The 14375-nt window shown below is 39.8% G+C and overlaps 1 pseudogene; it reads left to right on the top strand.

Annotated features, from left to right (window-relative positions):
• Positions 1-5418: 5418 nt before the first annotated feature.
• On the top strand, positions 5419-6924 carry LOC138149471 (ruvB-like 2 pseudogene; annotated as a pseudogene).
• Positions 6925-14375: the final 7451 nt, after the last annotated feature.

The raw sequence follows: 14375 nt of genomic DNA on the forward strand, positions 1-14375 counted from the left end.
TTTTCATCTGGAGAGTGTGAAGTAAATTTTACTTATTTCCCTTTCATCAGAGCACAACAGCTGTGACTGTCTTTTTCCTTTTTTTTTTAATTATAGCATATTGCCCTGACTCGTGGGTCTCTCTGTATTCTCTCTCAATGGCCTTTCTGAAGGTTTTACTTGGTATGGTGATTCTACTAAAAGGCACCCATTGGAGTGGGGCCACTGAGGTCCCCAGAACTAATGGGTCCTGGTGTTTTATCATCTGGGACCCAAACTAAGTATGAGACTGCAATGACTGGAGGTCTGGGCCAGCCATTGAACCAGTCACTTCCCACAAAACAGTCCCTAGGTGAATAATGACAACAGTGGGAAAAAAAGGAGGGACTCTCTCCCATTCACCCCTATACTTACTGAGCAACAGTAAGTTCTTTATAGAATTGATCTCATCTGTGACACAAAGAAGGTGGACTATATGATTTTGGAGTACTTTTCCAATTCTAAAGTCTTATCCTTGGAGTTTTGTGGATAGGTATGGGATATTTAAAGAATGTGACTTCAACCACTTATCTTTTCTTATTAGATGAGATGTTACCAAAACTACATGTTAGCATACTTTAAAGAGTCACTTCCTGGATCAAAAAACAAAACAAAACAAAACACAAGAAATACTTCTCTCTGATGTTTTAATGTGTTTCCAGCACTTGCCACAGTACCTGACACATAGTAGGTGCTTAATAAATGTTTATTTTTCTTTTTTAAATTTATTTTGAGTTTTCAACATTCATTTCCACAAGATTTTGAGTTACAAATTTTCTCCCTGTCTTTCTGTAATGTAATGCCAAGGAAAGGCAACTTCCCAAGGTTCAAAATACCAGCATAGGTGCTCTCCATTTTATTCAGTGACAAACCAAGAACAGAGAAGGTAAAAAAATGACATCATTCAAAATACAGCATTTACTAAGGGTGATTAAATAATCTCCAAGTACTACCCCACCCCAGGACCTTCCAATCATTCAATCAATTACAAAGTCCCTGTTCTAAATACTTCTCCACCCCTAGGCTATACCTTCATTTAGTCCACCACAAAGCCCCTCTTCTCAAATGGAGATTAGTTTCCAAACATAAGTAAAGTACATTCACTTGTTCAACCATAGAACACAAAAAGGTCAAAAGTTCCCCACCCCTGGATCACAATTGAATCTACCCCAGAGTTACATCAAGTTTAAGCACAGCACTTAATACCCAAATGGAGGTCTTTTCTTCATCTTGACACAAGGCAAGTTCTCAGCAATCTTAGTTCCTGGGGAGACAAGGCTTAGCAAGGCCATAAGATACATTGCCAGTCCCTTCATTAATTCATCCTCTGTCTGTAGAACAGTCCTAGAACCCCTGAAAACATTAGCAAAACCCTCTCCCAGGATTTCTGTAAACATACAACAAGAAAATCCTTCTTCAGGGCTTCTGAACCAACAGAAAGGTTCCCAGATCCCTGCAACAACAGCACTGTCCTTCACCAGTGTACAGTATTCACTCTGTCTGCAGGACAGTCTCCAGACCCCTGCAACAACAGCACTGTCCTTCACCAGTGGACAGTATTCACTCTGTCTGCAGGACAGTCTCCAGACCCCTGCAACAACAGCACTGTCCTTCACCAGTGGACAGTATCCACTCTGTCTGCAGGACAGTCTCAGGGCTTCTTAGCCAAAAGCCAGGTTCCAGGACTTCTTCAACAACAGGACTGTCTTTCACCAGTGGACAAATCTGGCAAAACAACATCAAAACAGACAGACAAAGTACCAGCAAAACAGCCATGTCTCCTCAGTCCTTGGCAGCTCAGGGAGCAGGTCTCAAAAGTCCAGGGCAATTCAAAGCGGCCACCAGCAATTCTCTTAGTCTCTCTCTCTCTGCCTCCACATGGGTGCTGCTTCCAAAAAGGTTCCTCTGCCTCTTTCTTGTGTCTCTCCCAATCTACGTCACCAGCTCCTCCCAGTTCAGGACTTTCTTTTCACATCAACAAGTCCATCCCACAGGTGGGATTAACAAGCGCTGGGTTTTAACACAATCAATTTGAAAACCAAGCCAATACAGGGAGAACTTTATATTCCATTACTATCACACTTTCCCCTACTCCCACCCCAAGATAGAAAGCCTACTGAATACCCCTTACCACAATCTGCTCTCTCTTATAGCCTCCCTCATCCCCCTTCTAACTTTCTAGTAAGGCAAGATGGATGTCTATACCCTAGTGCCTGTATATCATATTTCCCAGTTGCATGTAAAAAACAAATTTTTCAACATTTGTTTTTAAAACTTTGATTTCCAGATTCTTTGTGTTCTTTGCTCCTCACCCACAACCTCTCTCTTACATCCTCGCCTATTCCCCCTCTGACTTTCTAGTAGGAAAAGATGGATTTCTATACCCAGCCTGTATATCTTATTTCCCAGTTGCATATAAAAAAAAAGAACACACAATTTTATTGTTAACATTTGTTTTTAAAACTTTGATTTCCAGATTCTTTCCCTTCTTCCCTTGTCACCCACCCCTACTGGGAAGATAAGTGATTCAATATAGGTTGTACATGTGTAGTTGCATGAAACATTTTAATAGTAGATATATTGTGAAAGACTAACTATATTTCCCTCCATCCTATCCCACCCCCATAAATTATATTTTCTACTTTGACCCTGTCAATTTTCAAAAATATGTGCTTCTAACTACCCTCCATGCCCATTCTGCCCTCCCTTCTATTATCCCCCCTCTTGTCCTCTTCCCCCCCTATTTTCCTATAGGATAATATACCCAATTGAGTGTGTATGTTATTCCCTCTTTAAGACAAATTCAATGAGAGTAAGGTTGGCCCATTCTCTTTTGACTTCCTATTCTTCCCCTCCATTGTAACAGTTTTCTCTTACCTCTTCTATATGAGATAATTTACCCTATTCTATCTCTCCCTATCTCCTTCTCTCATATTCCTCTCTCGCCTCTTAATTTTATTTTTTTAGATATCATCCCTTCCTATTCAACTAATCCTTTGCCTTATGTCTATGTATACATGTACACATATAAACACACACTCACATATGTATTTATATATACATATACTCTTCTATATAAACATATAAATGTATTTACACATAGATATATGTGTGTGTGTGTATATACACACACATACACACACATATATTCCCTTCAACAATCCTCATACTGAGAAAAGTCTCATGACTTACAATTACCATTTTTCCATATAGGAATATAAATAGTTCAACTTTAATAAGTTCCTTATGATTTCTTTTTTTTGTTTGTTTGTTTACCTTCTCATGTTTCTCCTTGATTTGAAAGTCAAAATTTCTGTTCATTTCTGTTTTTTTCATCAAGAGTACTTGAAAGTCCTCTATTTCATTGAATAACCATATTTTTCCCCTGAAACATTATACTCAGTTTTGTTGAGTAGGTGATTCTTGGTTTTAATCCTAGCTCTTTTGATATCTGTAATATCATATTCCAAGCCCTTTGATCCCTTAATATAGAAGCTGCTAGATCTTGTGTTATTCTGGTTGTGTTTCTACAATACTCAAGTTGTTTCTTCCTGGCTGCTTGTAATATTTTCTCCTTGACCTGGGAACTCTGGAATTTGGCTATAATACTCCTAGGAGTTTTCTTTTTTGGGGATCCTTTTCAAGAGTTGATTGGTAAATTCTTTCAATTTTTATTTTGCCCTCTAATTCCAGAATATCAGGGCAATTTTCTTTGAGAATTTCTTGAAGTATTATGTCTAGGATCTTTTTTCATCATGGCTTTCAGGTAGTCCAATAATTTTAAAATTATCTCTCCTGCATCTATTTCCAGGTCAGTGGTTTTTTCCAATGAGATATTTCACATTGCCTTCTATTTTTTCATTTTTTTGGATCTGTTTTATAGTATCTTGATTTCTCATAAAGTCATTAGCTTCCATTCACTCCAATCTAATTTTGAAGGAATTATTCTCTTCAGTAAGTTTTTGAAATTCCTTTTCCATCTTGGCAGATTCAGCTCTTTAAGGCATTTTTCTCCTCATTGGCTTTTTGGGTTTCTTTTGCCATTTAAGTTAGTCTATTTTTCAAGGTGTTATTTTGTTCAGTATTTTTGGGGGTCTTCTTTAGCAGGATGTTGGACTTTTTTTCCATTATTTTCTTGCATAATTCTCATTTCTCTTCCCAATTCTTCCTCCACTTCTCTTACTTGATTTTCAAAATGCTTCTTGAGCTCCTCCATGCCTGTAACCAATTTATATTTTTCTTGGAAGCTTTTGATGCAGGAGTTTTGGCTGCATTGTCTTCCTCCCATTCCATGCTTTTATCCTTTTTGTCCCCCCAAAAGGATGCTATGGCCTTATAGCACTTTGTCTGCTTGCTCATCTTGCCTGACAGTTACTTGACTTTTGAGCTCTTTGCCACAGTAGAATTCTGCTTCCAGAATGGAGAGAGCTTTGTCCCAAATTTCTGAGGTTTTCACAAATGTTGTCAGAGGTCTGAGGAGGGTGCCTTCTCTACAGATACCACACTGGCACACTGGGGTTCCCACTCCAGGACCACTGCCCAAGACAGCAACCTAAATCCAAGGAGCATAAAGCAAGAACAATTAACCTCTGAATGGTTGCTTGGTCCCCCTACTATCTGCAGGCCAGGAGCTCCAGGGCAGCCACTAGCTAGCAGCTGAAGCTGCTGCACCTATGCCATCTCTCACCCTGGGGGAAGGGGACCAGGACCATGCTCTTAGGTCACCTGGTTCCAAAAGAATTCTCCACTGACCTTTTACTTTTTTCTTTGGTGTTTATGGGTTGAGAAGTCTGGAAACTGCCACAACTACTGGTCATTCAATCTCCTGAAGTCTGCTCTTGCTGCTGCTGGTCAGGCCACCCTGGGGACAGAACTGCATGGCTCATGAGACTGCTCTCTGCTCCCAAAGCACTATGATAGACCCTTCCTGTCAGCCTGCCAGGCTGCCTTCAGCAGGAGACTTGTTTCTCTCTGTCACTTTGTGGGTTCCGTAGCTCTAAAATTTGTTTAGAGTCATATTTTACAGGTATTGGAGGTGGTTGTGGAGGAAGTCATGGAATTTCCTGCTTCTACTCTGCCATCTTGGCTCCACCCCTAATAAATGTTTATTTAATAATGTATTTCCCTATATCAAATCTCCAGAAATCTCCTCTGGCTAGTCTCCTAATTTCCTGGATCCTGAGGAGGTTTCAAAAGCTTCTGACCTTTGAGCAATCCCAGGTTTGGGTTGCAAAATAAAATGCTTCCCTGAGCATCTGGTCCTTTCTGAAATGTCCTTAAGTTATAATAATAACAAATGATCATTTCCAAACCTTAAATGTTATAGATTACAAAAGGAATATACATCTTGAGTGACAGCATGGCTAGTTTGTGACTATCAAAAGCACTACAGTGCAGCGGTTGGAGCGCGACATGGCAACCACGGCAGCAACCACCAAGGTTCCTGAGGTGCGGGACATGACCCGGATGGAGCGCATCAGTGCTCACTCTCACATCCGAGGCTTGGGGTTGGATGATGCTTTGGAGCCGAGACAGGTGTCCCAGGGAATGGTGGGGCAGCTGGCTGCCCAGTGGGCAGCTGGCGTGGTGCTGGAGATGATCCAAGAGGGAAAGATAGCTGGTCGGGCAGTGCTCATCACTGGGCAGCCTGGTACAGGGAAGACAGCCATCGCCATGGGCATGGCCCAAGCCCTAGGACCTGACACACCTTTCACCGCCATTGCTGGCAGTGAAATCTTCTCTTTGGAGATGAGCAAGACAGAGGACCTGACCCAGGCCTTCCGAAGGTCCATTGGGGTCCGAATAAAGGAAGAAACAGAAATCATTGAAGGGGAGGTGGTAGAGATCCAAATTGATCGTCCTGCTACAGGCACCGGCTCCAAGGTAGGAAAGCTGACCCTGAAGACAACAGAGATGGAGACCATCTATGATCTGGGCACCAAGATGATAGAGTCCCCCACCAAGGAGAAAGTCCAAGCAGGGGATGTCATCACCATCGACAAGGCCACAGGGAAGATCTCCAAGCTGGGCCGCTCCTTTACCCGGGCCCAGGACTACGATGCCATGGGCTCCCAGACCAAGTTTGTTCAGTGCCCGGATGGGGAACTTCAGAAGAGGAAGGAGGTCGTGAACACAGTGTCTCTCCATGAGATCGACGTCATCAACTCACGCACACAGGGCTTCCTGGCGCTCTTCTCAGGTGACACGGGGGAGATCAAGTCGGAGGTACGGGAGCAGATCAATGCCAAGGTGACTGAGTGGCGAGAGGAGGGCAAAGTGGAGATCATCTCAGGGGTGCTGTTCATAGATGAAGTCCACATGCTTGACATTGAGAGCTTCTCTTTCCTCAGCCGGGCACTGGAGAGCAACATGGCCCCTGTGCTCATCATGGCCACGAACCGTGGCATCACTAGGATCTGGGGGACCAGATACCAGAGCCCCCATGGAATTCCTATGGACCTTCTGGACCGGCTGCTCAAAGTCTCTACCACTCCTTATAGCGAGAAGGACACAAAGCAGATTCTCCGAATTCGGTGTGAGGAGGAGGACGTGGAAATGAGTGAAGATGCTTACACAGTGCTGACCAGGATTGGGCTGGAGACCTCTCTGTGCTACGCTATCCAGCTTATTACAGCAGCCAGCCTGGTGTGCCGGAAGCGCAAGGGCACTGAGGTGCAGGTTGATGATATTAAGCAGGTATACTCTCTCTTCCTGGATGAATCTCGGTCCACCCAGTACATGAAGGAAGACCAGGATGCCTTTCTCTTTAATGAGCTGAAAGGGAGACCATGGATACCTCCTGAGCTTCCTAGACAGACATGCACAAATCCCCTCCATTGCTCTCCATTTTTCTACCTGTGTTATAACATGCTCACTTTCTATAAAATTGTTCTGGGAAAAAAAAAAGCACTACAGTGAGCAATTATTAATTGGCACATGGCACATCAATGCTATGGTAAGTACCTGTTGCTCTCTTTGCTGAATGTGCCAGTGCAGTAAAGAATACTAAAAGAATGTGACTCTGGAATTAGAGGACCTGGGTTTGAATCCCACATTTGTTGCTTACTGCTCTTGCTGTCTTGGGTAAGTCACAAGCTCCCTGGACCTTAGTTTTGGTCACTGTAAAATAAGGAGTTGGACAGATGTATTTGAGAGTCTTTTCTAGGTCTAGATCTATGAATCTAGGTCTGAAAGAATGCTTTTGCACATATTTTTCAGTCCTAGAATGAAAAGTTCAGAGCTCCTGTTTTTAGCTATTTAAGGATCAAAGAATCCCAAATGAGCAGCCTCTAGTTCTCAGAAAACCATTCAGCATAAACAAACAAACAAATGAAAGCAAATGCTGGAGAAAAAGATTTTTTATTTTTATTTGCCCCTATTCTCACCAAAGGAGCATCTGAAGGAAGTAGTTCTTTTAACATAAGTACTTTGAAAGGTATCCTAAACATATTTATTTTGGGGACTGGATTAAATAAATTGCAGGGCCTTTGATCTTCTGAGTTGTGCAAAAATACCAGGAAAAAGTCAGAGTTAAAGTGCATTTATAATTATGGTGGTTTATTTATTGGTATGAAGAAAATGTCCCAGAAAAGCTAAGTATTCCTTCCATAGATTCACTTGAGTTAGTCTTCCTACTCTCAGCCCATGCTTTCTTTGCACACAGTATCCCCCTATGCCACAAATGAACTCCCCCCACAGCTGTGAACATTGACAACCTCTTGCTCCTTTAAGACCCAATTCAGGGGCTACCTTCTATATAAATCTTTCCTTAATTGCTTTGCTTGACACTGCTCAATAGGAGAATGATCACTGCCTCCTAGATTCTCTTAAACCATTCTTTTGACCTTCTCTATGCATCTGACAGAGAAGCAGGGTGGAGTAGACAAAAGAGGGTCCACATTAGCATCAGAAGTTCAGTTCTTATCATCTGGGTGTGTGACCACCCACAGATGAGCTGACAATCTGCATCTGTGGGATAGAATCCCCTCAACAGGAAAACACAGGTCCACAGCACCCAGCCTTAAAAAGTGGCATTAATCATTTGTTAACTTGTATTATAATTATCTTTGTACATATCTTGAATGCCTTATTAGATTGTAAGTTCCTTTAGGGCAAGACTTAAGCCATTTTTCCTCTTAACTTTTATTTCCTCTACAGATTCCTCAGGGCCTTATATGTAGTAGCTACATAATAAATGACTTTAATCAATCGATGTGTGGATGAATGAAGGTGAGCGATCTTTCCACTAATGAAGATCATACCCTTTTTCTTTAATAACTTATTAGATTGATTTTGAGGATTTATATGCCTAAAAATAACATTATTTTGTGGCCAATCTAGTGACAGACTTTACAAATTAGGTATACTGGTCCTCAGACAACAGACATGCTATGTATCACTGAACCTATAAAAGAAATTGTGTACTGGATTCACTGCATTCACTTTGGAGTCAGAGTACCTGGTTTCAAATCATGGTTCTGCTACTTACTATTTCTGTGACCTTTGACAATGACGTGTTAATGACTTGATAATGACAATATCTTTGGGCTTCAGCTTCCTCTTTTATAATATGAGGGGGTTCAATCAGATATTCTCTGATATTTGTTAAAGCTTTAAAATCTTTGATACTGCTACCTGCTAGAGGTTGCACTTCAATGGCATAGAATGCAATCATTCAAGGTCTCCTTTATAACCTATATAAAAAATGATGAAATTTCTCAGTAAAAGTGTCTTGCCCATAGAAGGACGTCAATGTGGGTTTTTTGTTTTGGAGGGTTTCTTTCTTTGGGGAAGGGAATTGAATTGAGTAGAAAGAAAAGGGTGGGGGTGGGGGATGGCAGAGAAAGAGAATGGCTATACTTTTCCTATAGGAGTAGAGGGAACATTTTCTTCTCCAACTACTTCTAGAATTGGAAAAGAGAAATCAAGATGAGGAAGAAGCAGGATTTCTGCATTCTATGACATTTCTGTTTGTGTTATAAAGAGGACTTCATACAGTTATATTCTACACAGTGACCAAAAGAAATATACTGTGTTGAAGATGGCAGAGTGAAAGCAGGGATTCACCTGAGCTCTCTGACAGACTTCTTCAGATACTTCTAAAAAGTGAATCTGAACAAATTTTAGAGCAATGGAATCCACAAAGAGACAGAGTGTGGCAGATTTATTGCCCAAGACAACCTTGAGGATTGACAGGAAGTATCTGTTACACTGGTCTGGGAGAGGAGCTCAGTCCAGCATGCAGGCTACACCCACAGACCTGATCATAGTGAGGCCAGAGTAGACCCCAAGTGGACTGAATCGCTGGCAACATTGGTGACTCCCAGACCTCTTAGTGCAGGAGAGGGGTCTGTTGGAGCGGGGTGAGAGAGAGAGGCAACATTCTGGGTTTGCAGTGACAGTAACAGCTACTCCTGGGGCTATCAGCCCACAGTCTGAATGTTTGAAAGTCACCTAATTAAACTTCTAGGAGCCAAGATGTCAGAGTAAACAGTAAGTTGCTCTCATCCTCCCTTGACCTTAAGAAAACCCAAAGAATATTGCCCCAAGAAAAATCCTGGAATGGTGGAGCAAGCAGAAAGGCAGGTTATGGCAATCTTTTAGCTCTAGCTCAGGATGGTAGGGGATTAACAGGAGAGCTTCCACTTGCTGTGGTTGAAGGGGACCAGTGAAGGATGGGAGGCATTGCAGTAGGCCAGCATCAGCCCCACCTCAGCAAACCATCAGTAGATCCTGAGCACCAGAGTGCAGGAGCAGGTGAGTGCCAACACCAGGTACACACTGCCTCCAGCTCAGCACCAAATAAAATACCAGACCACTACAACATAAAACTGCAAGCACTTGAGGCCCCAGCACAGAAAAGCAGTAACCAGGCCCCTAATCTGCAGCACAAGAAGCCTGGGATAGTGACACCTGGGCCCCAGAAGCAGATATCAAATTTAAAAGGCAAAAAAAGAGAGGTAAACAACATAAGCAAGAAGAAGAAAAAAAATCAATGACCATAGAGAAATATCTTGGTGACAAGGAAGACCAAAACACAAATTCAGGAGAGGACAAAATGGTTAATATACCCACATCTGAAACCTCAAAGGGGAATATAAACTGGTCTCAAGTGCAAAAAGTCTTCTTGGAAGAGCTCAAGAAGGATTTTAAAAGTCAAATAATACAGGTAGAAGAAAAATTTTAAAATATAATTGACAAAATGAAAAAGTACGCTGAAGAAAATTCCCTAAAAAGTAGGAAAAGGAGATACAAAAGCTAAATGAAGAAAACAATTCATTAAAAATTAGAATTGGACATCTGGAAGCTAATGACTCTATCAGACATCAAGAATTAGTCAAACAAAATCGAAAGAATGAAAAAATAGAAGAAAATGTAAAATACCTTATTATAAAAAGAACTGACCTGGAAAATGAATCCAGGAGAGAGAATTTAGCAATTATTCTACCTGAGAACCATGAAGAAAAAAAAAAAAAGAGCCTGGACAGCATCTTTCAAGAAATCATCAAGGAAAACTTCTGTGAGGTACTAGAAACAGAAGGTAAAATAGTCATTGGAAGAATCCACCAATCACCTCTTAAGGAGATACCAAATTGAAAATGCCAAGGAATATTATGGCTAAATTCCAGAATTATGGAGCAGCCAGGTGGTGCAGTGAGTAAGAGCACTGGCCCCGGAGTCGGGAGACCCAGGATTGGTTCTGGCCTCAGATACTTAGCACCCACACAAAATAACTGGCTGTGTAACCTTGAGCAAGTTAATTAACCACAATTGCTTTAAAAAAAATTAAATAAATTCCAGAATTATCAGATGAAGGAGAAAATACTACAAGCAGCCAGAAAGAAACAATTCAAATATGATGGAACCACAATCAGGATCATGCAGGACCTTCCAGCTTCTCATTAAAAGATTGGAGGGCTTAGAATAAGATATTCAATAAAGCAATGGAACTTAGATTACAACCAAGTATAAACTACCCAGCAAAAATGAGTCTGGTCTTTCAGGAAAGAAAGTGGACATTCAATAAAATAAGGGACTTCCAGACTTTCCTGATGAAAAGACCCGAGCTCCATAGAAAATTTGATCTTCAAATACAGGAATCAAGAGAGGCATAAAAAAGGTAAACAGGAAAAAAAAAAGAAAAGAAAACTTGTTATTTAATAAGGGCAAACTGTTTACATCACTATATGGGAGGATGATACTTGCAAATTTGAGAATTATATATTTATTATGACATTTAAAAGTGACATAGACAGATGTTGTGGGTATAAACTAACTGATATGATGATAAAAAACCTAAGTAAAGGTGCAAGGGGATTGTGATAGAAGAAGAGGACAGGAGGAGGCAGAAAAGTAAATTATATTACATGAAGTAGGCACATGAACAGGCACAAAAACATTATAGTAGAGGGAATGAAGGGAGAGAGATGAGCATTGTTTGAACTTTACTTTCATTTGGTTCAAGGTGAGAATAACAAACTCACTTAAGAATAAAAATATAACTTGCCCTACAGGCAGTAGGAGGGGAAAGGGGAAAGAAAAGGGAGGGGGGCTGATAGAAGGGAGGGAAGATTGAGAGAGGTGGTCGTCAACAGGAAAATTCTTTTGAGGAGAATAAGGAAGAAGGGAGAAATTTAAAAAAAAACACAAACTGGGGTGGGGGAAGGAAATAGGAAGGGAGAGAAAGACATAGATAGTAATTATAACTGTGAATGTGAATGGGATTAACTCTCCCATAAAATAGATGGAGATAACAGAGTAGATTAAAAACCATAATCCTACCAAATGCTGTTTAGAAGAAACATAATTGAAACAGGGGGATACACACAGGGTAAAGGTAAAAGACTGGAGTAGAATATATTATACTTAAGCTAAAGTGAAAAAAAAGGGGGTAACAATCCTAATCTCAGACAAAGCAAAAGCAAAAAATAAAATAATCTAATCAAAAGAGATAAGGAAGAAAACTATATCCTGCTAAAAGGCACCATAGACAATGAAGTAATATAATTAATAAACTTATATGCACCAAGTAGTATACCATCTAAAGTCTTAGAGGAGAAGTTAGGTAGTTAATAGGAAGAAATAGATAGCAAAACTATTCTAGTGGGTGACCTCAACCTCTCTCTAAATTTGATAAATCCAACCTCAAAATAAATAAGAAAAAAGTTAAGGAGGTGAAAAGAATGTTAGAAAAAGTAGTTATGATAGACCTCTGGAGAGGTAGGAATATATCTTTTTCTCAGTGGTATATGGCACATATGCAAAAATGGATCATGTACTAGGGAATAAAATCCTTACAATCTAGGACAGAAAGGGAGAAATATTACATGTATCTTTTTCAGATCATGATACAATAAAAATTATATGTAATAACGGGCCATAGAAAGATAGACTAAAAATTAATTGGAAGCCAAATAATCCAATCCTAATGAATGAGTGGATCAATCAACACATCATAGCAACAATCAATAACTTCATCCAAGAGAATGACAATAATGAGACAGTATACAAAAACTTATGGGATGCAATGAAAGCAGTTCTTAGGGGAAATTTTATAATCTCTGAAGCCTTACATGAAAACAGTAGAGAAAAAGGAGATCAATAAATTGGGAATGCAACTGAAAAACCTAGAAAAAAATAATTTGAAAACCCCCAAATAAATACCAAATTAGAAATAATGAAAACCAAAGGAGAGATTAATAAAATTGAAATTAAGAAAACTATTGAACTAATAAAACCAAGAGCTGGTTTTATGGAGAAAAAAAAATTGATAAAACTTTGGTCACTTTGACTAAAACAAACAAACAAACAAACAAATTACCAGTATCAAAAACGAAAAGGGTGAATTCACCTCCAATGAAGGGGAAATTAAAACAATAATTAGGGATTATTTTGCCCAATTTTAGACCCAGAAAGTTCACAGTTTTAGGGGAAAAGGATAAACATGTACAAAATATAAATTTCCCAGATAAACAGAAGAATAAGTAAAATACTTAAAATAACCCCATCTCAGGAAAAAGAAATTGAAGAAGCCATTAATGACCTACCTAGGAAAAAAATCTCCCGGGACAAATGGATTTACAAGGAAATTTTATCAAACATTTAAAGAACAATTAATTCCAATACTATATAGACTATTTGGGAAAATTGGTGATGGAGTCCTTCCAAATTCTTTTTATGATACAAATATATTACTGATACCTAAACAGGGAAGAGCCAAAACAGAGAAAGAGACCTATAGATCAATTTCCCTAATGAAAATAGATGTTAAAATTTTAAATGCCTTATTAACTTCTGATTTATATTATTCATTTCCACCAGATTTTGAGTTACAAATTTTCTCCCCTTTTTTCCCTTACGCCCCCCCCAAATAGCAGTCCCACAGGATATCCCCTCCTCCAATTTGCTCTCTCCCATATTTTCTCCCATACACCTTTCAACTTTTCCAGTGGATCTCTATACCCCAGTGCCTGTATATCTTATTTCTCAATTACATGCAAAATAGTATTGATAATAGTATACACACACACACACACACACACACATATATATATATATGTTTGATTTTAAAACTTTGAATTACAGATTCATTCCCCGCCTCCCTTGTCACCCACCCTTACTGGGAAGATGAACAGTTCAGTATAGGATGTACATGTGTGGCTAATGCAAAACAATAACATTGTAGATATATTGTAAAAGACTGACTATATTTCCCTCCCTCCTATCCCACCTCCCACTTGTTCTATTCTCTACTTTGATCCCGTCCCTTTTCGAAAGTGGGTGCTTCCAGCTTCCCTCCCCCCAAGCCTGCCCTCCCTGCCATCATCCCCCCTCTCATCCCCTTCCCCCCTACTCTCCTGTAGGGTGAGATACCCTATTTAGTGTGTATTTCATTCCCTCCTCAAGCCAAATTCAATGGGAATAACGTTGACCCCTGCCCTTTTGCCTTCCTATTCATCCCCTCCATTGTAACCATTTCCCCTTGCCTCTTTTGTATGAGATAGTTTACCCCAATCTGTCTCTCCCCATCTCGTCTCATTATATTCCTCTCTCACTTCTTAATTTCACCTTTTAAGTATCATCCCTTCCTGTTAAATTGGTCCTGTGCCCTCTATCTATATATACCTGTAAACATATGCCCATATACCCATATATATATATATATATATATATATATATATATATATATATATATATATATATATATATATTTATATTCCCTTCAACTTTGATAAGATCCTTATGATTTCTTTTCCCTGTTTACCTACTCACGCTTCTCTTGCTTCTTGTATCTGAATGTCAAATTTTCTGTTCAACTCTGGTTTTTTCAGCAAGAATGCTTGAAAGTCCTCTATTCC

Source organism: Petaurus breviceps, unplaced genomic scaffold (genome assembly GCF_028583685.1).
Source record: "Petaurus breviceps papuanus isolate PSGF00001 unplaced genomic scaffold, PetGlider_PUasm1.0 90847, whole genome shotgun sequence".
Lineage (NCBI taxonomy): Eukaryota > Metazoa > Chordata > Mammalia > Diprotodontia > Petauridae > Petaurus > Petaurus breviceps.